The sequence below is a fragment of the Desmodus rotundus genome, chromosome 9, assembly GCF_022682495.2.
Source record: "Desmodus rotundus isolate HL8 chromosome 9, HLdesRot8A.1, whole genome shotgun sequence".
NCBI lineage: Eukaryota > Metazoa > Chordata > Mammalia > Chiroptera > Phyllostomidae > Desmodus > Desmodus rotundus.
Genome location: NC_071395.1, coordinates 88,039,777 through 88,066,829, shown reverse-complemented (window position 1 = coordinate 88,066,829; position 27,053 = coordinate 88,039,777). Strand labels below are relative to the sequence as shown.

General features: G+C 43.9%; 1 protein-coding gene across 1 annotated transcript in view; it reads right to left on the bottom strand.

Annotated features, from left to right (window-relative positions):
* PRKCA (protein kinase C alpha) overlaps positions 1 to 27,053 on the bottom strand; it is a 362,239-nt gene that overhangs the window by 293,027 nt on the left and 42,159 nt on the right. The gene's annotated exons all lie outside the window — the stretch shown is intronic.

The window sequence follows — 27,053 nt, the reverse complement described above, 5'->3', positions numbered from 1 at the left end:
TTAACAGAGGGGGACACGAAATGTCACCACCTCTTTCACAGCATTTGGTATTTCGCCGCCATGGTCTCTCCTGAGAAACCACAAAATGCATGATCACGTCACTAGCGCACATTTCAAAAGGAGCTTCAAAAATCCCTTCCTAATTACTGAACTCCACAAACAAGAATGAAAAAGTATTTTGGCTACATACTGTTGCTTTTGAGTTAACAGGTCAGAGAGAAATCACAGCATTGCTCAAAAACGATGGCAAAACAAGTTAAAATATTTCTCAGAACCCAGTGAGTGAGGTGGTACTTTATAAATTGTAAGATGAGGTGGGGGATAGTCTATTACATTTTAACTTCATGTATTGGCAAATTCACATACATTTTGTTGCCGCGTACTAATTACATTGAATGGCAAATCTCTCTGATGGCGTGTACAATAAAGTCCAAACTGGCCTCAGATTCCTTTGCGACAATATTGCCCAACCCTCCTCCCTCAATGCTAACGCCTTGGCCCTCCTTCTCAGGCTGCTTCCTAGCAGTCAGGTCTTCCTGGCTAGAAGATGCCCATGGACTCATCACCTACAAGCATCCACCTGATGAATTAATGACCTCCACAGTCACCCACCCAGCCACACCCTTCCAGGGCCTGCAAACTGGGAACTCCCTGAGGACAGAGATGGGACCCCAAAGCCATCTCCAAAAAGCCCGATGAGCTCCTCTCTCAAATTCATGACCTACCTCGTGTTTGGGCTGGGAGAAAAAGAGCACCTTGGTAGAGAATTCTTTGCTGAATATTGTTTGGAAGGAATTAGGCGGCATTTTTGCATGCTTGGTTTCGCGTCTAACCATCATCGGTGCCATCCCAGAGAGCCCCAGCAGCATTTCATCCCTTTAGCTGTTATAAGCAAGGACGAGAAAACCTGACATCATTCCATTCTCCCATCTGGTTCTACCACTGCTCTTCTGACCCTAGATTATAACTAAGTAAAAAATGTTATAAATAATAGAAATGTTATTAGACCATCTCATTAAGTTATTCATAAACATGGTGTTTCCTGTGGGCAAAATTAATAATTAACATATGTTTACACAACAAGTCAAAAACATTATAGTAGTATTTAACATTCAAGTTGGAAGTAAAAATCAGGCTAGTGGCTTAACTGTATACTAGAAATACTCTTAAATAAACGACATATTTAATAAGCACTTGAGCATCTACTAAGCATTAGGCTCTATTCTAAGCCTTTTAATATGTCAACTAATGCAACCCTCGCGATGCCGCAAGAGAAGCACTACTAACTTGCCATTAAACACAGTGATTCTGAGGAACCTGAGGACATGCATCTGCTCTCTCCCTGATTAAAACCGTGTGGTCTAGTCCCACACCGAAAGAGTACGTAAGTATGGCAGACAACCAAGTCACGCACTCGCGAGTCTTTCCCATAAAGTCAAGTACAATACTTAAAAAATTCCCTATGAAGCACCCACATGAATGTTTACATTCTTATTTCATAACATGTGTTTCTTGAAATGCTCACTGGGGGAAATGTCAAAACACTTCCCAAATTGGACCTTGTGCTAGTAGTCAGCTCAATTTTAGAATAAAATTAATTTGAGACTGGGGCATTTATTTATTCCTTCAAAAAACAAAACCTATAATTTTGGTCTCCTGTGACTAGTAATTTCAACAACAGGACAGAGCAGAACATCAATCCTATTTTGAAAAATCAAAGCGTTTTATTTTTTATCCATTATATACTTTCAATAGCCCTAACCAAAGATTATTTTTAACAACAACAAAGAAAAGCCCCGCAACTTGAAAGGGAGCACAAGACCTAAGTATAATAGCTATTACTGTAGAATTCTTGGAAGAAAACAAAGGAATAAATCTTCGTGACCTTACACTTGGCAATGGTTGCTTATCTATGACACCAAAAGCATAACCAGAGAAAAATGCATAATTAGACTTCATCAAAATGAAAAATGTTTGTGCTTCAAAGGACAACATTAAGAAAGTGAAAAGACAACCCACGGAATGGGGTACGATGTTCACAAATCATACCTGACAAGGGACTTGTATCTAGACTACATGAAGCATGCATAGTAATAAAGACAATCCAAGAACTTGAAGAGACATTTCTCCAAAGCAACCATGGCTAATAAGCACATGAAAAGATGCTCAACAACATAAGTCATTAGGAAAATGAAAACCAAAGCCGTGAGACATCCCTTCACACCAGCAGGATGACCAAATAAAAAGACAAGCAATCACAAGTGCTGGCAAGGAGGTGGAGAAACTGGGGCCCTTCGTTGCTGGTAGGACGGTAAAGTGGGGCAATATCTTTGGAAAACAGTTTGGCAGATCCTTGAAACGTTAAACATAGAAATACCACGACCCAGCAGTTCCGGTCCTCGGCATACACCCAGCGGAAGTGAAAAACACATCCACACAGACACTTGTACATGAACATTCCCATCAGCGTTATCACTAATAGTCAATAAGCGGAAGCAACCCAAACGCTGCCAACTGATGAATGGTAAACAAGCAGGTGTATCCACACAATGAATTACTGTGGGGCTGTCAAAGGGAATGACGTACTGATACATGCATAACATGGGTGAGCCTTGAAACACACCAGGCACAGAAGGCCACGTAGTATATAATTCCATTTCTATGAAATGTCCAGAATTGGCAAACCCAAAGAGACAGGGAGTAGATTCACGGTTACCGGGACCTGGAGAGAGTGGGCACTGGGAAGGGACTGCTAATAAGTATGGGGTTTCTTTCTAGAATGATGAAAATGTTCTAAAATCAGGTGGTGTGGATATGGTTGTACAACCCTGTGGCTATACTAAAAACCACTAAATTGTACACACAAAAGGGTGAATTTTATGGTATGTGAATTATATCAATAAATCTTATTTAAAATGGCATATGTGGCAGAGCAAAAGAAAAAAAAAACAAAACAAACCACAAGTCAGAAGAAGCTTCACATTCAAATACGGTGTGTGCAATTGTGTTTATCAATGATTCTTAACTCCCCCTCTATCCCGTTACACAGAACAGTGGCATCAGAAAGCAGCAGCTGTGTACCTAGGTTCTACATCAGCCCAGCCACTGGTGGACCTGACGCAAGGGCCCAGTCCTTGGCCTCAGTTTTCTGAGTGGCCGTGACAGCGTGAGAGGACTGACAATACTGCAGAATCTGAGCTTTGAGATGGTAGCAGGCAAGACCGTTTACAGAATTCATCACTGCCCAAACTGGGAGGCAACCAAGATGTCCTTCAGTGGGTGAGTGGATAAATATACTGCTCTATATCCAGACAACGGAGTACTATTCAGCACTGAAAAGAACTGACCCGTCGAGCCGTGAAGAGACACGGAGGAAACTTAGGGGCACGTGACAAAGTTAAAGAAGCCAATCGGAACAGGCTGCGTGCTGCATGAGTCTAACTACATGCCACTCTGGAAAAGGCAGAAGTGTGGGGACAGTGAAGCAGTTAGTGTTTCCAGAGGATGGAGGGGTAGGGATGAGCAGGCGAAGCTCAGAGGGTTTTTAGGGCAGCGAAAATTCCCTCTGTATTATGATAGACAGATGTCTTTATACATTTGTCCAAACCCACAGAATGTACCCCAGCAAGTACGAACCCTAATGTAAACTACAGGCTTTGGGCAAATGTGTATCAAAGTAGGTTCATCAATGTAATAAATGTACCACTCTGGTGGTGGGATGCTGAGAGTGAGCAAGGCTACTACGCATGTATGGTGGGGAGAAGGGAAGGAAATCTCTACTTATCCCTCAATTTTCCTGTGAGCCTAAAATTGTTCTTAAAAAAAAAAAAAAAGGCTTTGGTGGTGGTGGTTGGGGAGACCCTTTAATAAGAGGTTGAACTCAAGCTCCAAACTGGCTTGGTGTGTTTCCAGCATCTTCTCTGCCTCCCCGTGCCATTTGAAGACAGCAGATAGGGGGCCTCAACTTACCTGTCTTGAGTATACTCCACGTCTCTGCGCTCTCCACACACGGCAAGGTGCTCTGCAGGTACTGCAGCCCGGGGTGAGGATTTACAAGAGGACCCGCCATCCATCTCCTCTCTCTCCCCCCTCGACGCTCAGGACAGTGCATCAGACTGGCGTATCTTACACTGGGGACCCACCTACCCCCCCTGCTACCTGTGTCTGCCTCGCCCACAGTGTTTACCTTCTTCGTCTCTGTATCCATCCTACTGTGCCAGGGCTTCTTCTCAAGCTCAAGTGCATGTCAATGTCACCAGGAGGGCTTGCTAAAACAGAGTCCTGGGCCCCAGCCCTGGAGATTCCAGCTCAGAAGCTTCCAGTGGGGCCTCTGAACTGGCATGTCCATCAAGCTGACTCGGTGTGGCTGGGACTGCGCCCTGCGGGGAGCTGGTATACAGCACTGTGCCCAGCATACGAAAGGAAGTCAGTAAATGTGTATCAAGTAAATAAAGGGATCTTTACCTAGATCATAAGTCATGTGTTACAAATGCCCAGCACTTCACTGTCTGTGACCTCAGCCGATTTTTACAACTCAACACATTAGCAAGGCAAGTACCAGTGTCCTCCTTTACAGCTGCCTGAAGGACCCAGGCTTAGAAGGATTAAGCAACAAGCCAACTCCATACGGTTCCGATGGGCAGGACTAGCCTGAGAAGCCAGGGGCTGGGAGGTTTCCACAAGCACTACCCTGAGCCCCCGCATCTTTCTGTATTTCTCTTCACTGCACCTGTTTCTCCCCAGTTTAGCATTTCCCTGGTAAATGACCTGAGTGGTAAAACAGGCCCAGAAAAACACAACACTTACTTTTAAAAATGGTAGAAAACACACACACGGCCTCAAAAGCTACTACAACACATGACCTGTAAAAGGAACATATGGCTCGCACAGAAAATTGGGGACACAGTATATGTGGGGTGCTTAGCTGGCTTCACCAAGGGGTCCACAGCTCACAGGACAAAACGCAGACAGGTGAGAAGCCCAGCCAAGAGCATCACTGGCTCTATTTCTGAAAAAGCAAAGCAGGGGGACACAAGCCATCCATCGCCAGGAGGCCCCTGAGTCATTACCTGTCTTCAGCTAGCAAGTCAAATAGAAAAGCTGCCTGTGTGGAAAGCCAGGGCCCTTCACATCTTTAGACATGGGTGTTTCCAGGCAACGGGCAATAAATATTCATTAACTAGAACCAGGAACTTCCTTTTCCTCAAATGCTTTTACCTACAACTGGAACAATTTCTACTTCAGCTCTGCCCAATCTCTTTTCCCCCACGCCAAAACCTCCCAGAACTTCCGGTGCCCAGAAATCCTCTGCGGCATACACAGGTAGGATAAATCCTTCCATTAGAGGGTGAAGACCTCCACGAAACTGTTCCCCAGCTCGAGGCCACACACCACGCAGAGGGATACAGACTCAACATAGAAAGAATGCACCTCGCAGGTGTGGGGCACGTAGCAGACATTCAGTAAAACAGCAGATGTAATGACATCATCACTTCCTCTCCTGAGGACCAGGACCTCGGACCCCGGAATCCAGCTCCCCCTTTACAGTGCCAACCTGAACTTGTTTGCTTGCGTAACTAATTCAGGGGCTGAGGCACAGACGGAACTGAGCACGAGGAAGGAAATTAGATTGTGGAGGCTCCTCTAGGCTGGATGGGTGCCATGGTAACGAATGTGCAAGAGGCCATGTGAACAGCAAAGGAGACCAAGGCGACATCTGCATGACCTTGATAGCACTAAGCCCAGGAGGGGAGAAGCAGGCCTTCAACAGTCTCTTATGAGGACAAACACCTCAGCCTCTAAAGGGACGAGGGAGGGACGCTCCAGCCACACAAAGTACTCGGCAAGTCAGGAGACAAGGCAAAGCCTGAGGGTGAGGAAGCTGGGTCCAGTGGGGAGAGTTGGAGGAGGTGGTAAAGGAAAAACCCCAGGAAAAAGCAAAGTGGGCTGAGATGCAGACCTGTGCAGGTGGCACAAGTGCTCACCTCCTGACCCCAGAGACAGATCTGGCAGCACCAGCAAGGGGAGCACTCTCCCCATGAGGACGGAGGACAGCCACTCAGCAAGGGAGAGGGAAGGCGAAACCCGGGCCCACCCCACCTCAGGGAAATGAGGCAGACAACCTTATGAAGTCTAAGGGCTACTTAAGGCCTGGGGTTCACTGATTGGATGCTAAAAACCTGAAGACCATTTAATGTGGCTTCTCACCTACATCCAAGTCCTGACTATTTGATGCTGCAAACCAAGAGATAATAACCTACCCTCTATCACAGGATGGAAAGAATAATGAAAACAGGAGGAGGGATTTCAAAGGCACCTTCCCTACAGAGGTTAATTGGCTGAGCTTCTCTGTGATGGTCTTCATGTAAATCCCTGAATGACAAAAGCCACACCAATGGCCACTTTCACACATTTAGAAAGCCCTTAGGATGATCTATTGGTTCATTTAAGTAATAACTGGTGGTTCACGGGGGGAAAAAAAAAATTCAAAGCAGCAGAAAAAATAAAATCACCATATTCCTACCCAAGACTGTGGACATTTTGGTGTACATCCTCACAGGCCTTTAAAAACAAGAAAATGCGTGCCTGTCGATGCGGCAGCAGCGTCACGGGACTGTTCAAGCACCAGCTGTGGTGGCCACTTACAGGCTGTGTGACTTTGGGCAAATCACTTTCCCTCTCTGAGCCCCCGTCCAGCAGCAAATAGGGACGACACTTCAAACGCATCGTTTAGTGCAGGATAAAAGGAGGGGACACATGTCAAGTGTCTGCCACACAAGAAGTACCCAGAGTAAATGTTCAGCTCTATTGGTACATACCTACGTGACGTTCCTTAACCTGTTTTTTCATTTGCCCATATATCAAACACCTTCCCAGGATGGCAAATGGAGTTCTGCATTTTCATGGTAGCTATCAGTACCTACTGCATGTGTGGGCCATAAATCGACCATGTCCCTCTGCTGCCCTTTCAACACTGTTGCTGACTGCCCCCTATGAAAGACGACAAGTGATGAGCCTCCCCGGCCACCCAGCTCGGCTCAGCCAGCCAGTTCATTTCTTAGGGAAACCCTCCAGCTCTCTCTGGAGAGAGAGAAAATATATACTTATGTAGTTACATGGCCATTTTCTTTTTCTTTTTTTTTTTTTTAAGAGGCAAAATGTAAGGACTGCTGAAGGTGTTACTAATAAAGAATGCACCTAACGTAAAATGAAGCAAAGTCACAAAGACTCAGCCAAGAGCAGAAGTTCCTTCACTTTTGTGTAACCGAGGTCATCACCTCTGAGGATAGTGTTTGTAAATGTATCCGGTTGGCCAAACAGTTCAGTTAGTTTTTGCCATAAAATAAAAGGCATTTTTCATTTTCACCAATAACTTCATTGATTTGGGTATTTTGAGTATGTTGGCTATCTTCCACAAGGCATAACATTGATTGCTCTCAATTAATGTCTTGATTTGATCGCTTTCAAATTCAACTGCTCTACCCGACTGTGGAGCATCGTCCAGCAAGAAATCTCCAGCATGAAAGCTCGCAACCCACTTTTGACACGTTTGATCAGTCACAGCACCTTCTCCATGCATTGCACACATCTGTTTTTGCATTTCAATTGCATTTTTACCTTTCTTGAAATAATAAAGCATATGCCGAATAATAAATATGCCAAAAAATGTTGCATATCTTCTTCCATCTTCAATATTAAAATGGCTACACAAAAATTCAATTTTGATAAGTTTTCTTTTAAAGCACGCTGATATGACAGCTGTCATAATACAATCTAGCAAAATGTTCCCAATGAAGTTAAAGACAACTAAGCGTCACTACAGCCATCTTACGGAAAAAACCCATCGAAACTTTTGGCCAACCCACTATCACTGCTTACCTTTTAAAGAGTCATCAGTGCCAAACATCTATTAATTTGCTCTGAAATGTTTTTTTAATAAGCAGACTCAGCAGCTCTCTCCATCTGTATATGCATCTCTCTCTCTCTCTCTCTCTCTCTCTCTCTCTCAGTGCAGGTGCACCTAGGTGCTGGACTTGAAACTGTTTTCTCCACGCCTGGTCCACAGGTCGCCATGTCAGTGCAGATTCCTGGGACCCACTCAGACACACCGAGTCAGACTCTCAGATGCTGGGGATGCACTTTTGAAATGAGGCCCCCAGGAGAGCCTTAAGCAGTAAGACACAGCAGGTGCTATCTTCCTGTGATACACAAATACTGGCGCCCCCTCTTCTATTCACTTTTCAGATCCTTCCAACTTCAGCCTCTGGATATAGACTCTTACTCTCCTACACTTGTTTACAGACTGAGCACTTTTCAATTTCTCAGTTGAATTTAACAAAAAGTATTTGATGCCTATTATGTGCCAGGCATTGGGGAGGGACTTTCAAGTCACTGCCTTGTGTCCAAAGAAACACTTGTAAGGAGAAAATCCACCATCTGGTGTTTAGGCAGCATTGCCAGATGTCACAAAGACTGGAGCCAGGAGATGGGACCTTTCTTGTTCTACTGCATCACCTAGTGTCCTTTAAAAGGCAGCATGTGAATTACAGATAAACAATTACAGAAATCCTCTATGCCAAGCACTATTATTCTAAGAACTTCACGTATGTTGATTTAATTCCTATGACAATGCCAACATAGCCAGTGGCACTACTATCTGTGTCTCTCAGATGAAGAAACTGAAAGGGAGAGGGAGGTACAGGACCGGTCCAAGATCACAGTTAAATTGGAAGAGATGGGATTTGAACCTAGGCAGTCTGGGTCCAGGGCTGTACTCTTTGCTACCAGCCTAGACTATCTCTCTAAGGTTCAGAGCTCACCCCCAATTTCCACTGAGGAAGATCACTTTTAAAATGGCCATCTCCTGAACTTCAGGGAGACAACAATTAATTCTCTTAATTCTCAAATGTCTCTCAACCTCATTAGTGACTGCAGGGCAGGGCAAGCAGCTTGAAATCAGGAGGCGAGAATCATGGCTTCGTGTTGATTTGAAGTGATGAACTCTAGACTGAATTCTCCACAGGTTTAAGATGTGAGGTTTTTACCAAAGATGGGGAACTCTAAGAAAATAACTATAAAAATAAATGCATAATCGTTTATTTGCTACCTGCATTCTGTAATTATATATAATCAGAAATTCATACTCCTTTGTTGAAGGTGAACAGGAAATGATTCATTTCTTTGAGATTCACTATGGAGAAATGCTTAAGGTGGCAATTTGCACTGTTACATACTATCATTACCCCCCCCCCATCTGTAGTTACTGTATAATAAAGTGACTGTTGGCTTAAACTCTGGGTTTGATCCCAGCTCAGCTGTTTAACTAGTCACTTTCAGGCAGAGTTAATTTCACTATGCATCAATATCCTCTGCTACAAAATAAGAATATAATAGTACCTAATCTATAGAGTTATTGAGGATTAAATTAATCTATATGAAGTGACTACCTCACAGGTTGCACCTGGTATGTGCTCGGTATGGATGAACTATTCCACAAAGTACTGTAACTGTTTCATCTGTAATTCCCATGCTGCCCTTTAAAGGCGCTAGGTGATCCAGTCGAACAGGAAAGGTACCATCTAATGGCCCACGTCTTCGGAACATCTGGCAACGCTGCCTGTTAACTGTTTACCCTGGTTACTTACCACCCCTGTGCCTAAAGTTTCCCAAATTGTTTTATTTATTTCATCCAATAAACTAATTATGTCTGTGCCACTGTGGAGGGTGAGGCATACCAGACTGTCCTTCCCATCAAGAAGGCTTCAATCAATACGAGTGACGAGCAGGGAAACCATATGTCTATGGTTGCCCAGACAGTCCCGGTTAACACCTGTTGTCCCAGCTTAAAATTCACGGCACAGCCCGCTTCACTGTCAAAAGTGTCCTGGTTTGGATAATAAATTATATGTTCACCCTTGTGATAAGATACCTGAAAAACAAAACAAAACAAAACCCACTACTACCTGGCAGTGTTTAATAGGTCCCACAGCACAGACGGAAACAGGCTGTCCCACTTTCTGTGGGATGGAAACCAGGAAAGACACTGGGACAAGGTGCTGCCTTGGCCGGGCCTCAGCGGTGGAGGGGTACGCAGGACTGGGACGCAGCCAGCTCAAAGGGAGGGTGAAGATGACCAACCCCCGGTGAGCTGTCCATCCACTTCTTCCCTGTTTGCCCAGCAAGAGTGGACTGTACCACATTCAACGGTGAAAAAAAAAGGCCACATGATTCCACAAATTTTACTGGACTCTGTGGGGTAGAGATGGAAAATGTTGGGAGATTAAATGAGTATCTCAAGGCCCGCAAGTTAATTAATCATCCATCTCGGCATCAACTGCCTTAATCTGATCAACATCTAGCTGAAGTGAGCCTCAGGGAATCAACGTTAGTAAGAAGGGGAAGAAAAGAAATCAATTCTCCTGTCACCGGTCTCTCCTGCCCATAAACACCTCTCCCGCTGTTTTCCGAGGGAATCTTGGAACCATAGAACAATCTTTGCACACCCCTCCTACAGAAATACAAAAATGTCTTAGACTCCATTAGAAGGGGACAGTCGCTGAGGCTCATTAAGGAGAGGCTGAATGTTGGAGGCGCTGCAGAGCAGGATTCTGGGATGAAACCCCAGCACTGACCTGTTTCACTTGGCCTAACCTTGGGCAGAACTTCTGATTAACCAACAGAAGCTGAATTATAAACGGCAGTATCTAAATCTCAGATAAGACAGTCGCCCTCTCACAACCCTTTGGAAGAATGTGCCAGTCGAGGGTCATTGGGATCGACTAGAAAGGAATGTTTAAGAAAGGGCTCAGGGAGCCAGCGAGCCAGACTCCCTAATTTACAAACGAGCAAACTAAAACCTTAGAGACGTTGACACTTCCCCTGGATCCAATAGCTTGGGCCCAGGAGTAAGACCCAGGCCCCTACCTGACCCCTTCACTCTGAAACCCACTAACCCAATCAGCAGGCTCAATGTGAAACCACCATATTTTGAATTTGTATAGAATTCATTATTTTAAAGAGTTATGCTCACATGCACCTTCCCCAATATGAAGAAGGTATCCTTATACTATGAATGAGAAACATGAAATAAGATTGGCTACAGGCCAAAAGCCACTGGCGTACTCGATTGAGCCTTGATTTTCAAAATGCTCAGTAGGCCACAGCAATTTAAATCAAATGCACAGAATTCAACACAAGGTCAGACACACCACAACTGTAGGAGCTTCATTGTCTTACATATGTCCTGACAGAAATGCCACCGAGCGGACCGCTGGGGAGCCAGGGTTGGGGGTGGAGTCCACGAACCCACCAATCTGGACAACCTGCCGGGCGTCTCCGTCTGGGCGCAGCACCGTAATCTCCTGCCACTCACTCATGTTACACCCTCCAGAGAGTAACTGCACTTGTAGGGGGTCTCGTGAACAAGGGAAAGTATTGCAAGTGCTATTCTGAAGTGCTGATTTAGGGTTAGGATGCAGCCAGGTTTATGAAGCTCCCATTCTGCAGGAGGACCTTTCACATGTACCATTTCAACCCATCGCTGCACATACTATTGCAAGTCAGTGCTGTCCCCGCTTAGGAAGTGAGGCGAGATGACAAAGCTGAACACGGACCACCTGCCCAGTAACATAAGGCCCGCAAGGATGTAGCTCAGATTCCGCCCTGGCGTTAGGACACTAAGAACTAGTTGTTTCAAATATAACAGAATTGCTTTTCTTCACCCCAACTGATCATTTCACCAGGAGAGAAAAATAGACCTTCTAAGGCCATTTCACCCCATTTACTGGCAAGATTGCCTGCTAGAATGACAACAGCTTAACAGATTTTGAAGGACTCAGTAAAGAATCCACAACAGGACTGAAATGGCAACCCCCAAATTTCTAAACCTTGGAATTTTAAAATCATTTTAGGGATGGCCGCGGCTTTTGCTGGGTATCTTTGTTACCTCCGCGTTGCTACTTAACAGTCTCCGGCTTTCAGACTGTAATTTTCCACCTGTCCTCCAAGCTTTCATTAGTCTTCTATCCACCATTGTGACCAAGGGCTTTTTCTTAGCTCAGGTTCCAGGGCGGGGAATTCTTGGCCCACAGCCCAGCCACTTCTGCAAAGGACCAGACAGCGGCTTGCTTGCTTGCTTTCGACTTCCTAACATTGATTTCCACCAAGAACCCTCGGGCCTTTATTGTGTCCTTTAGAAAAATCAAATTTTTCTAACTCAGTATGGCCCTGTTTAAAAAACTTTCAAATTGTTTGCAAATTGAGACTACTTATACGTGCTTTATTTTGGGCACCACGAAAGCGATAGTTTCAAAAGATGGGAGGGGCAGGGAAGAGATGTAACCTGAAAAAGACCACTTTGACATACAATTGCTCTATAAAGGCCAACACGGTATAAAAATCCCAAATGTGCTTCTCAAATCACTTAATAAATCTAGATAACGAGTTAATTAAAATTTTTGCTCACTATGAAGTGCTTTTTAAGACTGACTTTCGGACCATGCATGTCGCTTGTTTTGCTCTGCAAGCATAGAGTCAATGGGAATTTCTTCCAAGAGAAACGGTGAGACTTACTGGAGTTAGCGTGTCTGCATCCTCCCGTCAAGGAAGCCAGCCAGAGTGGGCTAGCCGCTTACCCGTCATTTTCCCCCTACGGCAGCTTGCCCGTGCGTCATTTACCATTCTTCACTTTTTCTAGTCCTGCTGTTTCGTCCCTTCAAATTCATGGCAATTATTTAACTCTGACAAACTTCCTACAATTCACAGACCCAATTCAGTTAGAGTCAATTAATGTCTCTCTTGGATTCAGTATCAAAAGGAAAACTTCTCAATCTGCTTTAACCTTAGTACCAGGCCCTGAAAATGAGAACACGAAGGCAATTTATTTTTAATAAGCTAGTCAGGTGCACATCCCTACGTAAAGCCTGGCTGGGAAAGTCACTCAGAAAACAGAGTGAGTTTTGCTTTACTTACTCTGGAAAAGGCACACTTTCCATCAATAAAAATCTATGTTTTATTTATTGACGGTCTTACAAAACTTTTGGTTTCAGAAGGATTTTTTTCCCTGAAAGTACTACAGTTGTATCATGAATAAAATACCAAAAAAAAGTTATCTGTGTTAACATCTAAAAGGTCGTCTACGTGATAGTTATCTTTAATGCTACGAATCAAAAAATGGAGGAATCGAGCTATTTTTGTCATTGGGATGACTATGGCAATGCGGGAATGGTTTCAGTGGTGCATTTGTAGCGACCACAATTGTAATGATACGGCCCACTTTAATACAGACACATAACATCTCCATTCATACCTTCTCTGACTACTAGGGAAATGTAACAGTTACTTATTTCAAATGCTTTCTGTATATAAACAGAAAGAACATGAATGATGCATTATTGTCAACACTCAGTTCATATCAACAATGAAAAACCATGGCTCGGATAACATTAAATGGTGCATAATAAATTATTTATGTTAGGCTTTGGCATGGGTTCCGTGCTTCTGCTTAACTAAGGAAGTCTATGGTAATCAGGGAGGATGAAACATTCATAAGTCTGCTTTCTCAATGGCCATCCATTGAATAAAATCAGTTTTCTGTCAAGGAGAATTGTCTGCATTTTTAGAAAAATTCATTGAGCAATTAGGATGACAGGAGACTTATTCTAGGTACAGAGTACAGGAAGAATTCATTTATTGGGGAAAGTAAATATACCAGTAACTAAGATAAGGAAAGAGTAAAATCATTAGTAAAGAGAAGAGTGCAGTGGTTAAGCAGCATAAACTCTTGGGTCAAATTTATCTAAGACATGCAATTTCCTCTGACGCAATTAAATGAGCTCATGCATGCACAGTGCTTGGTCCGGGGCAGAGTCATCTGCTCCCCCCTCCGCGTTTTCTGCTTCTCCTGCATTAGGCTGCAAGTGGCCTGCAAGACTGGAAAGGCTTTCTCCTCTACCTCCTCTCCTCTCACGCAGGATGGATCTAGTGCCATGACTTATTAGCCCGCTGTCTTGCATGACACACATCACATATCCAGCATAGTGCTGAGTTTGGGGACTTCCCAGAAAGTCTGCCCTCCTAATTCCAGTTGGTGTTCCCCCCAAAAGCCTCAGGAAACCTGCACAATAAAGGCAAGAACCTATTCTAGGAACATCAAAACATGAAGATAAATACTGCTTTTAACATAAGTCCCCTTTTCTCCTAACGTTTGGGATGTAATTGTTTCTCATAAGGGTCTTACAGAGAGACCTCGGCGGAGTCCAGAAAATATATATAACAGACACCATCACATGATGAGATTAGATTTTACACTTTTTGGTTAGGATGAAGTCTGCAAGGGGAAAAGTATTTTAAAGGGTTCACGGAGCCATGCATGTACAGGAAAAACATCACATTGGTTGGTCTAAAATTAGATGTTTGCAGAAGCCCACGGTGGGATGCAAAAATCGCTGGCTGAGAGAATACGTTCCGTGCACACGAGGAGCAATGGCAGCCCCGGAGGAGTGGAGACTCCCGAATCAGGGAAGAGCTGCCCCTTGTCACTGTCACAGTCAGCAGGTCGGCATCAAACCCCCCCTTCTCCCACATGCCCCACACTTCAACTACACTGACTTCTACCCTGAATGACTAATTCATTCTTCTAGCACATTTGGTGTCTTCCAGCCTGCCCCTCTGATCTTTGCTCACACTGTCCCCTCCCCCTCTGCAGGGCTACTTGCATAAAGTGCATCCATTCTTCAAGACCAAGTTCAAATGTTACCTCCCAGCTCCCACTTTTTGGCTCCAGAACACTTTGGTTCTATGTCTGTGGAGGCATTTATCATGATCTCCCTTTTTGATTAGGGGCTGTCTCCTGGTCTGTTACTCCCATGAAATTAAAACCATCTTTAAAAAGCCCATCCCTGGCTTGTGCAGCTCAGTCTTCCCTGAGGCCAGCCCAGTGCAGAGCACAGGGAAGATGTCCTTTTGTGTGTGAAATTAAGTTGGCTTCATTGGAACAGTGTTCCTTCTCAATGAATTTACTTGCAATAAACACTATAAAGTCATTAATGGACTTAATTAATGAGCTTGCCTCGTTAAAGCAGCATGACTTACTACTTATGGAATGCAAGGAGATGTCTTCACATCCAGAGGGCCAGTTTTAGTGTTTGTTTGTTTTACCAACTATAAAGGACAATAATTCCAAAAAAAGCAGTTGCTTCATTTTTCTGGTTTCACACTTTACTTCATTGTTCTTCTAAGATTCATTCTGTGCAAACGCAAAGGGAAAAGACAGTCCTGTGTAAAGAAAATTGGTAAAAACAACACAAGGGTGGACTGATGAAACAGCATACCCCAGGGTTTACCACACACCTCGGGCCGGCCTGCACTGCATTCTGCAACGTCTTTGAACCTAAACGCTCTTATCTACAGAAGCAAAACAAGATGAGTCTTAGTGGCAATGAAGGAAAACACAATTGCTGGGCTTGTTGGGCACATTTCGACTGTTTCCAACATATCGGATTTCTGGGACAAGGTCTCTCGGATGCTGTCCTCATAAAATAAGACATGATGGAGGACCCTACAAACCCGCATGGCACCACGCTCATTGTCGGGGATAGAAAAATACATTTCTCTGTCAAGTAACGGTCGGCAGACTTTACCTGTTGTCTCCTGTGAAACAGACCCAGGAGACACAAAGGTAAGACTTGGTCTCTACCCTAAGGAGCTCAGGGTTAGGTGAAAGCATGAGACACCAGGCGATCATCACATGGAGGCATAGTGGCAGACATTGGAGATTATGGGACAACTGGGCAGAGGACAGAAAAACACACTCAACCTGAAGTGCCAAGAGGTGTTAGCCAGCTGGCTGGAAGTGGGGGGCGGGGAGGGTCCCACTCAGAGGAAGCAGCCATAAAAGGCAAAGTGAGAGGCAAAGGAAGTGCTCACCTCCTCCTAGAATATGCAGGTGGCTCAGGAGAGCAGGAGTGGAGACTGTCAGGAGGTGGAGCCTCGTGGGCAAACAGAGGTCTCACACTGCTGTCTTCAGTGAACCATGAACCATGTCCCACAGGGTTGCTGTGAGGACTGAGTCCAAGGGCGCTCAGCACACTGCCCAATGCAGAGACTATGCTCAGGAAAGACGAACTGCGACCACTACTACTACAGCAGGTCCTGGAACAGTCGTTCCACTCAATGTCATTCTGTTGTAAGGCTGATGCACACGCAGGAACTTCTGTCTTCGCCCGTGAGCCTATGGTACAATTGGTTTCCTTTACGCTGTTTTGCTTCAAGTTGCAGAACCTATATGTGATGTATCTCGATTATGTTAAGACCGATACTTCTGACTTACTTGCTGTCTTAATGGAAAGAAAAAGTAAATCTACTCATCTGTAAACACTAAAGCAGCCGTGACCACCTTCAACAAAAGGTAACTATTTGAAAAGCAGAATGAGGAAGACTGCGTAGATACCATGCTGTCAGCCAAAAATGGAGAGAGGAAAAAGAAAAGGAATCCAATGTATGCATTTATGGAGGCAACCATAAAAGAAGGATAGAGAGAGTATCTGTTCTGGCCTCTGAAGTCTCAAGACCCAAAAAGGATGTTTTATGCTGAATGGCCTGTTAATATTTGGACTCTGGAATGTAATTATTGACATATACACGGACGGCTTCACCAGCTCAGAGGGATTTGCTCCCCTTAGAGAATACTCCCCAGGTCTCATGCCCTGGACCCAGCCAAGCAGCATTCAAGGCCTCCCAGCCTTGTAAATAACCTTTCTTGAAAACAGCATGGTCACAGATCAATGAGTGCTTGCTGAAACCTAACTTTGTCTCTTTTCTATTTTCAATCACCTACCCAAAACAAAAGGGAAAGCCAAGCATCACCACACAAAGACTGTACCCTAAATTCCTTCAACCCGAAAACAGGAGACTACTCCCAGCTCATCCCTAAGCTCCCCCTGGACTTCAGAGACTCAGTCTGTCTAAGTGCCGCTTTGGAGCCAACCATCCACCAGCTCAACTGTTTCTGAGCCCTGGATTCACTCGAGGGTCAGCAGAGCCAAGAACTTCATTATCCAATTCAGATCGTGAGTGCAGTTTTGAGACTTTCCATAGAGCGGTGTATAGAAAAGATGCTGCAAATCAACCCCATTGATCCCTTAAACCTGCCTGCTGCTCCAGAACTACCTGTGTCAAAGCTGGTCCTTCCCCATGATCGCCCATGCTCCCTGCTGCCACAAGCAGTGTTCGAGAGCTCCTCATCCTCCTTAGAGCTTCTTCCGAGCCCTGTCTCCACCTCCCAACTTCTGAGCAGGGCTGAGGGAAAGGGCCAAGCCCAGGGCCATGCTTGCTAAACACACATCAGGGAATACTATATGTCCAGGCTACAAGGAAATAGCGGGCATTTTTCTCGTTAGTAACGAAGGCTCACATGGAGCACTGATTCCTTCCCTGCCCCACCCCCACGTACTGAACGGGAGTTCCCATCAATTAAGGGTGACCACATTTGGATCAATATTATTTCTAAGACCCACTCACCTTCAGCCAGTGTGAAAGGGTCTCATGATTTGCTGAACTTGACAGCTGTGAAAGCTTTTCTCCAAGTTCAAATAATACAAAGAAGTAAAGTAGTTTTAGGGTCTTGGTAACCAAGTCCAGCAATGTTTGAGTGGAAACGTGATTTTTTTTTTTTTTTTGAAATGCTGGTCCAATTGCAGAGAGATAGAAAAGATTCCAGTTCTACATAAAAATTCTCTCCTCACAATCTAACTGTCCTCGGAGACACCCTGGCCATCATGCTGTAATGCTGGTCTAGAGAACATTACATCCAAGGGACGAAAGACAGGGCTGAATAAGAGACACTTAAGGAATGAGTATGGTTTAGTAGGAGTTAAATAGTCAGAGGCTACGAAGAATAATTATTCATTCCAGTTTTCTAAAAGGACTGCAACTAGCTTGCTCGAAGTACTCTGAGTTTATGTGCAAGTTTATGCCTACTATAAATATTTCTATAATCCTTTTCTGTTCCCAACTCCTTGAGAGAAGGGAAAAAAGCTCTGAAATATTTTTGGTGTTAGACTAGAGTGAATTGTTATTATTAGCATTTGGGGCACAATTTATTGAGTTGTCCATCAACATCCTTCACCCTACCCCTTGCGTAATCTGAAACACCATCGGTTTCTCCTGCATAAAACCACCGCATCTCCTCCTCTTTGGATGATGATGAGCCCTCCAGCATTTCAAGGCCCACACGGCCAGGCTGGGACTCTACTATAAATGAGACCTTAATCCTGTCAATTTTACAGCTACTGAAAGGTTTATGTCATTACTTGGTGTGATAGCTCTGTAAAGAGGCAGGGAAACCAGTTTTCAGTGTATTGAATTCAGTTCTGAATATACTAAGAAACTGTGATTTTTTTTTGAAGACACCTGCAGCATATTCCAACATCATTTACAAATGTATGACTTGTGATGAGATTTGGTGTTCAAATACCTAAAGTGAGGCATGTCCTGAGCTGTTAGTAAGGAAAAGTTGGTACCGCTGAAGACTTCTGAGAAGTTCTCTTTGTTGGAGACAATCTCGGTTTCCCTAACACGTAAATTCATGTTTTTAATTTACTTGGCTCTTCCCAGATGTGTTTTGGAAATGGCAAGTTTGTAGAAAAATAGGTCTTCTACTAAATTCCCAGACAACTTTTAGTTTGAAGGCAAGCTCAGCTAAGATGAGAAGGCAACCAATCGCTGAAAGGTGAGGATAACAAAGACGAGGTTGAAAGTCATAATTAATTCACTGCAAATTTCCGGCTCATTTCATTATTCACGGAGGTGAAACATTTCCTCCCCAGAACTGTTTGTTCAGGTACTCTCATCCTAATACCCTATGAAATTCTGGGTTAACTCCTCAGATTGACACCATCTATATAACCATGGAAATCAACAGAAGGACATGCTTATTAGTGAGAAAATGAGACACTTTTCTTTGTGGAAGTAGGGCCATTTGGACTTTAATCACAAAATGAATCAGCCATGATGAGATCTTGAGTTTATGCGAACAGAGCGAATGTGCCAACATCACTCTGAGTGGAAAAAAATTAAAAAGAACAAGCACGAAGGTGCCGGTACATGTTTTGTATGCCAATGAATGAATAAAGTGGTGAATGAATTAAGAACAACAGTACTGTCATCCCACGATTATTAAATTTGCTGGTGCACTGGAAGGAGCAAAGTGGTTGCTTGTGTTTCTTCTTTTTCTTGGTAGTAGGTTAGCTTTAGGCTTGAACATGTCCGAAAGGAACTGGGTGCCCTGAAAGAGTCTGCCATCTACGCATTACTGCGTACAAAGAATATTCCAGATATTGGAAGGACAAAATGTGAATGGATCGGTCTCCCACCTCAAAGAACTTATGTGTCTTGCAACCATCAACACTGAGCGTCAGTTCAGTCTACCTAGTACCAGGGATGATATGGATTACTCAGTTACACTTAACAGTCCCTTTGCCTTCCTGGGAATAATGTTTAAGCTCAGTCTTCAAAAAATATATAAGAACTCTGCTTAAACATCAACACTTAAACAAGTACAGTTCACCAAATTTCTGCTTTTCAAAATGCTCAAGAGATTGAATTATAAATTGTGAAATATGAAATAGAGAGCAAAACAAAAGATCAATAGATTATAATTGTCCTACCAATTCTAATTAATACCATTACATGTTGTATAATCCGTTAGCCCTTTTCTCGGCTTCCAAGTTCACCAGGAAGTCTGCCTTACAAAGGAACTCATCAGCAATCACTCTGCTGTCCACTGAACTTCCAAGGAACCACTTGGAGCCTGGACCAGGTTTCTATTCTGAGCTACTGTGGTGCAGATCGTGGTCCCCGTGACACAGCACGCAGTGGGTCTTTAAATAGCACTGACTTTACTGTTCACGATAACCGTCATCTATCAAGTACACTACGAGTTAGGCTCTGGGGAGAGCTTAATTGTACGTCCTCTCTTCTTTAATAAGCACGAAACCCTATGAGAAAGGTGGTATTCTTTTTCCATTTTATAAATAAGAAAACTCTAAGAAAAGTTAAGTGACTTGTCCAAAATTCAGAGCTAGTAAGTAGCAGGGCCCGTGTCCAACCCTATTCTAATCCCAAAGTCCTGTAGAAATTCTACCTTCATTAAATAGAATTAGAAATAGACACTCTCTATAAAGATCAAAATATATTCTACGTTTTTATTTTTTATTATTTATTGAGATTTGTTTGTTTATACCTCTGCTACCTCTACTATCAGGGCAGACCTTACTATCCTTAGAATTCAAGGTCCACTTTGCAATAAAAATATAATGGCAATGAAAACAGAAAGCTAAATGCAAGACAGCTGGTCGGAGGCACAAGCACGACTGAGGCCGCAGTGGCCTTTGGTGGCCTCCTCCGACCTGCTGGAGCAGCCCTGACCAGAGCCGGCACCCAGGGGCTGGGAAACACACCACGAGGGCTACTAGACTGGAACTCTAGCCTCCTGACAACGCTGTCCCCATAAAACTTCACAAAAGAAAAAAACCTCTGCACTCAAAAGGGTCCATTTTAAGGGCTACTTTTATTATTAAAGTATCCATTTCTGCCTGCTTCGTCAGTCTTGTTTACTTTCAAGCATTCATCTGTGGCATTTCATTATACAAATAATGTGGTTCCCTTTTTTAAAAAAAATTGAATACAAAAATTATAGCAAATGATGAAAAGAGAAACAGTCATCCATCATCGCATCAGTTACTACAATCACCGTTTGGCTTTTACCTACAGATTTTGTTGTTAATCACTGTAATCATACTGCGAATATAATTTAACATCTTATAAGTGGCAGAGCATTTTCATGAGAATTTTCCCATATTCCTTCTAGGCAGTGATTTGAAAGACTTTAGTGGCAGCCTGCTTGAACCTACAATACTAATCATCGCTGAATCATTTCCCCCCAAACTGGACATAAGGATGTTTCCAATTTACTGCTATTATAAGTAAACCGGCAATGGACAAGTGACTGCAAAAAGCTTCCATAGTTCGGATTGCTTCGTACGGGCTGATTCCCAGAGGCTGGATCAGATGAAAGAATGACTCTCAAATCAAAATGAAGATGACCACGATAATGAGGAAATATTTCAGACACACACAAAAGTTCCAAGGATGCTGTAGTAAACACTCAGGCACTCATCGCCAGACTGAAACTGAATGGTGGGAATTCAAGACCCAGGAGCCAAAGACAACAAACATCAGGAACTTCATCACCAGTAGCTAAGCAGCTGCAATACTTCACTCCAAAAATCCTAGAAATGTACTGGTTAAATCAAAAGGCAACAAGAGGAGTCTCACCACCTCGTTTCCATTAGCACTTCTCTAGGTTTTCATTAGCACATACAGCAGGGTTTTGAAGGATCTGTGTTGGCTGCCTGCTTATGATTGAATTAGAATGATCTCAGTTTTAATGAAGCCCTTTCTACACATGTAAACTGGAAAAAAAAATATGACCTGTAGGAATTTGGAGAATGTTGTCATTAGCAAATGCCATGAGATGTGCTTATTTCAAATTAATCAATCTTTCAGAAACTACCACATGCCAAACATCACTTCCATTTTCAGTCTTCTCCCCTCTGGCAACTAGAGTTCCCAAGGGGTTGGTGAAATGTAGACACATGAGAACGAAAGCAGCCTTGTATCATGACGCTGAAAATAGGTAGAATATAGTCAGCACTGACAATAACAAAAATTACGTTTCTCCCCTGACTACACTAGAAGATAGAAAGAAGTATCACAAAAGGGCAAAAGCACAAATGAAAATTAAATTTCTGCTTAATTATCCTTTTCCAGAGAAAAAAATAAGCCCTTTATTTATTTATGTGCAAGGCAATATCATCTTTTAATAGCTGTGGGACACATTACTATTATCCTACTGCTTCTGGGCTGGAGAAATAGGATTAGTGGCCTCAGAGGAAGAGCTTAAACTGATTAGTCAAAGAGGCAGTCCTAGGGCAAATCAGCAGGAAAAAGGGACGGCCCAGGTCTTCTGGGGATAAACGTCTGGGAGAGTCAGACCTGGTCAGTCCAAGGCTGGTCCAGGACTTTAGACTGTGATTTATGTGGGGAAGAGTTTTTAATCTTCCATTTCAAAACAGGCTCCAAATGACAGAGGTCAGAGGTAGGTCAGCTCAAAACACAGCTTACATCTTACAAAGCAGTTTCAGGATGGCCACCATGCCTCTGTTCCCCCACTCAACCACCAGTGCTATTAAGCAACTACCACATGAGGCGCTGTGTGGACAGGGATGCAAGACCCAGAGCCCACCTGCAGGGATCAGACCTAACGTGACTGCCTGATCAGAACGTAATGACGGAGACCTGAGCGTCTCAGACTTGCGTCCTGGTGTGTGGGGTTGGCAGCTGTCTTTCAGATCACTGCCCCCACCCTCCTACATTTGCAAAAAATAAACAAAAAACCTGAAGTCCAGAGATGTGTGTGGACTAACTCTAGAACAAAATTTAGTAAGAGTGTATGTCTACAATCCCAGCCAAGAGCTCTTTCCACAAAACAGGCAACACAAATTTATTTTAAAGAACTTGGTACCCAAAACATCAGCAAATTTCAAAATGAGAAGTCTTCACAAAGTAATACAAGCGAAATAGTAATGAGCCTCTCTCTGACATTCTAACTCAGGACAATGGAAGGGCAACTCTAATTAAAAAACAAAAAAAAAAAGTTCCCAGCAACTGAGGATGCTTAGCGGCCTGAAGTGAGGTGCTAGCATCTGTTCCCAGGCTCTGGAAGCAGTCGCCCAGGGCCACAGAATGCAGAGCAGGCCACGGAAACCCAACACCTGAGTCCTTCATTTCCAAATACTATCCACCATCTTTCTGTTGGGGATTTTCTCCATGCTTTCCTAACTGAAGTCAGGAGGGAAAGAGACTCCCTTTCTGAATCAAACAAGCCAATCATATCTGCTGTGAAAAGGAGGGGACACCTGTCAAAGTTCAGCCGACAGCCCGAAGAGGAGGTTCCCAGGAGCAACTATAAAAATTAAAATAAAGATTATGACCCAACTGCATCATCAAACATGGTTAAGCTTCACCAAAATGTGCAGAAAAATCTGCCTGAACTACACTTAATGGGAAGGATTTCACATGCTAAACCTAGGACAGACCCCTGTAACCAGGAGAGTTTATTAGCTTGATGCCATCACAGCTACCCAACTGTTTAACAGTTCTCTTTAGAGCCGGGCATAAAAACAAAACTACCTTCGCTGCAACCACGTAAAGTTAGTTGACAATCAACAATGATCTTTGACAGACTACAATGTCTAACATGATATTAAAAACATTACTGAAGGGTCATATCTAAGAAATGTTTCTGAACCACGAAGTGGCTGGTAAAACTATGTAGCCTGAGAGAAAATTCAAGAACGTCCCTCACATACCATTCCCTACCACTTCCCTTCTCCCCAAACCCCTAAAACAACACAACTCAAAAAATTAATAAAAGAAAACCTCAAGATGTTCGTTTCTTCCCTGCCATTCTTCCCCTTTCCTTTCATCTGGAGCTGTCCACAGAAATTCTACCACTTCGACAGAATGACTGTTTCAATAATCCTGGGGCAGAGACGGTCTGGGCTGTCTGCACGACCCACGCCAGCTCTGAAAATTCCATCCCACGCACAGGATGGGTCTCCAGGCAGGCACTGAGTTTCCCTAAAGAGTCCGTGGAAAACAGTTGGGAGGAAAGGAAGGAAGGGGGTGTCAGACCCTGTGGCTTGCTGCGAGTACTGCAGCCCTGTCGACTCTTTCCAGCCTTTTCACAGATAGCTTCCAAATGCGGGGACCTTACTCCAGCCCTCTAAGCTACATTTACCCCCCAGACTCCTCCTCCACGCATCCGGCTGGGCTCCTGACCAGCCTCTCCCCCCCAAGAATTTAAACTGAGACTTGTATCTGTCTGCACTTGAACTTGGGGGCTGAACACTCAGGACCTGACCTGGCCATTTTAGAGCCTGTAAGCAGGGAAGTGGAGAAAGCCCAACTGTACCCTAAAGAAGAATGTAGCCAATCCAGGGAGGGAAGTGGGGTGAGCCACAGGCAGCCTCAGGCGGAAAGGTCCTTGGCTGCTGGTGCTGCCACAGCTGGGTTCCTAGACCCCTGGTAGCCGGCAGCATTTCCTGTCCTTGCCCCTGTAAAGGGCCCCGTGGATCCTTACATAAACTCTTTTATGGCTTACGCTGGTTTGAATAAGCATTCGGGGGGTTTTTTTTGTAACCAATCAGATGTACTAAAATGTTTAATCACTTAAAAGCTAACATCTACTGATTTATAATCCCAGTAGAACAATCTAGAAGACTTTCTTTAGCAGCAAATACTGAAATATTTGTATCCAATTTCAAAATATATTTTATAGGTTCCCTATTGCCCTTTCTAAAACACAGCCACATGCCTGGGAGGAAATTTAAGTAAGTATTAATACTCACTCCCCCTGTCCTAAAGGATGAGCTGTTAAAATATAAAGACCTTGGGTGGAAGGTTTTACTTTCAAGTCTTCAAATTTAGAGAGAGTCTCATAGACTTAAAACACAGACCAAAGGAATTGCTACAATGATGAAAAAGCTCACTCAAGGCTCAGAAGCAGGGGGCACCCAAACTGTGCTGTAGGTTAGGTAATAAATATGCAGCCTCCAGCCATCACAGCCCCTGTCCTGGTAAAGGGCATGCAGCCACAGTCAGAGGGAGAAATAAAATCAGAACAATGCTGACACTCCATGCTTGTCCTGGCCAGTGAACGTGGCTGTACTTATTGAAGCGTCCACCCATTCAACAGAGAGTCACTGCATATCCACCCCCACCTTGTACCAGGCTCAGTACCCTGTCGTGGGGAGTACAGACTCTGTCCACTCAGTTTCTTCCATCAGACATTTACACTTTAGTAAGAGAGAGAAAACAGAGACACAATTACAATGTGCTGTGGTCTATGATGAGGTGAGAAGAGAAGCCCAGTGTATCATAGGACTGCAGAGAAAGCAAGCAGTATGCAGCACCACACGTTGGGAGGGAGGGAGGCAGAACAAACAGGCCTCAGGACTCTATGAACTTGCCTATAGATTCTCACTTAACTGCAGTGACTACCAACGAACTGGCCCCAACGCAATTGCTCAGCCTTCCGAAAGTGGAAAAATAACAAAATTTTAAATATTTTTACTTTATTTCATTTTTTTCTATTTTAGCAAGGAGAGGACGAAATCATCAACCCTTCCCTGTCTCTTAAAGGTCCACTAACACCCACCCAAGGGAGCCCAGCTCCCTGCCTGGATGTGCCCTGGGCTGGACTGACCACTCCAGCGGCCACCCACGTGGCTCATTTGGCTTTGCCTCTCCTGAGCCCTTCCTTTCAGGTGAGAAACACATGTCACTTACTGAACATCTAAGATTATTTTTTTTCCAGCACCATTTCAACATGTGAAAAGCCAGTTACCAAAGAGAAATAAAAAGCACTGTTATCACAAATTTGTCCCCTTATTTGTAACTGGGCTGAGCTGAAAGCAGACTCCTGCCAGCACCTGAAAGGCCATAGCTCTGAGGACATTTGCTGGAGCTTTAGTTACAATATCTCTTTTCACTGCCCCTTAGGGGCTCACCCTCCCCCTCTCGTCCCCCCACACCCAGCTACCAGCTCCTAGGGTGGACTTTTTTTTTAACCTCAGTAACTAAAGAACCTGATAGGGCCATGTGATAAGGGAACGGTGGCCTAAAAACCCTAAGTTTCCAGTTCCAGCAGCTATGGCTCACTTTTCATGTTTCACACACAGAAGACATTAACGAAGGCCCTAAAAATAAAAGACACTGGAGGCAGCCAAAGAGATACCTAACACTCAATCAAAGCTGTACAAGTGAGGAGAGCACTAGCAGTTTTTGGGAAGCAGGCCAAATGTTTTTCTACTGGAGAATGAATTTAGGGTTTGTGCGCAGTCAGCAGCCTAAAGAAGGTGCAAGAACACAGGAGCTGGACGACCGGGAGGCCCCGGAAAACCCTCTCTGCCCTGCCAAAGTCCACCACGTGGGCAAGCCCTTCGCGGCCAAACCAGTAGAAAAGGATGATTCATTTCTTCCATCCATCAGGCCTGGAGAAAAGGTGAACACAGGAGGAGAAAGGACACAAAGGATGTGATGACTTATTTGCAAACCTCTGCCCAGCCCTGTGGTCACTAAGGGCGGTCCATGTGGCAGGTTAGTGCAAGCCACTGGTTTGCCACCCTGTTCCTAAGGAGTATGCAACATGCCAAATGCATGGGTGCTTTGAGAACCCCAGCAGCTGCAGGAATGTTAACATTTCTCCTCTTTAAAATACAGATCTCGAGAGAAAACCCATACTGTCAAATTATCAATGGCTGGCAAAAATAAAATATTTGCGCTATACCTGCTGCTATAGGTAGAAAGTAATTTTTTTTTTGATTGGACAATTGTCCACTAACAGTTAACAGGGACTCTCCAGTTATGCACAGGAAGGGGTTCAAGTGTTCTCTACATGAGGGAGATCCGTGGAGAAGCAACAACCTCAGCTTTTCACATTTGTTCAGCCTCTGATGCAATTTGAATGCTTCATTAGAGAAATTACCATATTTTTCAGACTGTAAGACGCACTCCCCTCCCCGAATTTGGGAGGAAAATGGGCGTGAGTCTTATAGTCTGAATGTAGCTTACCTGGCTCACTACAGGATTTCTGCTTCAAAGGATGGTAAATATTTTACCACATTTTTTGCTTCAAAAATTTTTTTCCTATTTTCCTCCTCTAAAACCTAGGTGCATCTTATGGTCTGAAAAATATGGTACTTAAGCTCCTACTAACAGTTGCATTCCAAAAGAAAAAGGCTTTATGAAAATTCTCAGCCCAACCCTAGAGCCATTCTTAGTTAAATGATACATTAAAAGTTTGAACAAACTGTTTTGGAGACCTGTAATTTTAACTATATATAGTTTTATTGCTTTTCAACTAAGCTGCTGACTAAAGCTAAGAACAATTTACAGCTCCATGTTCTACATGTAGATGATTCATTTGTTCG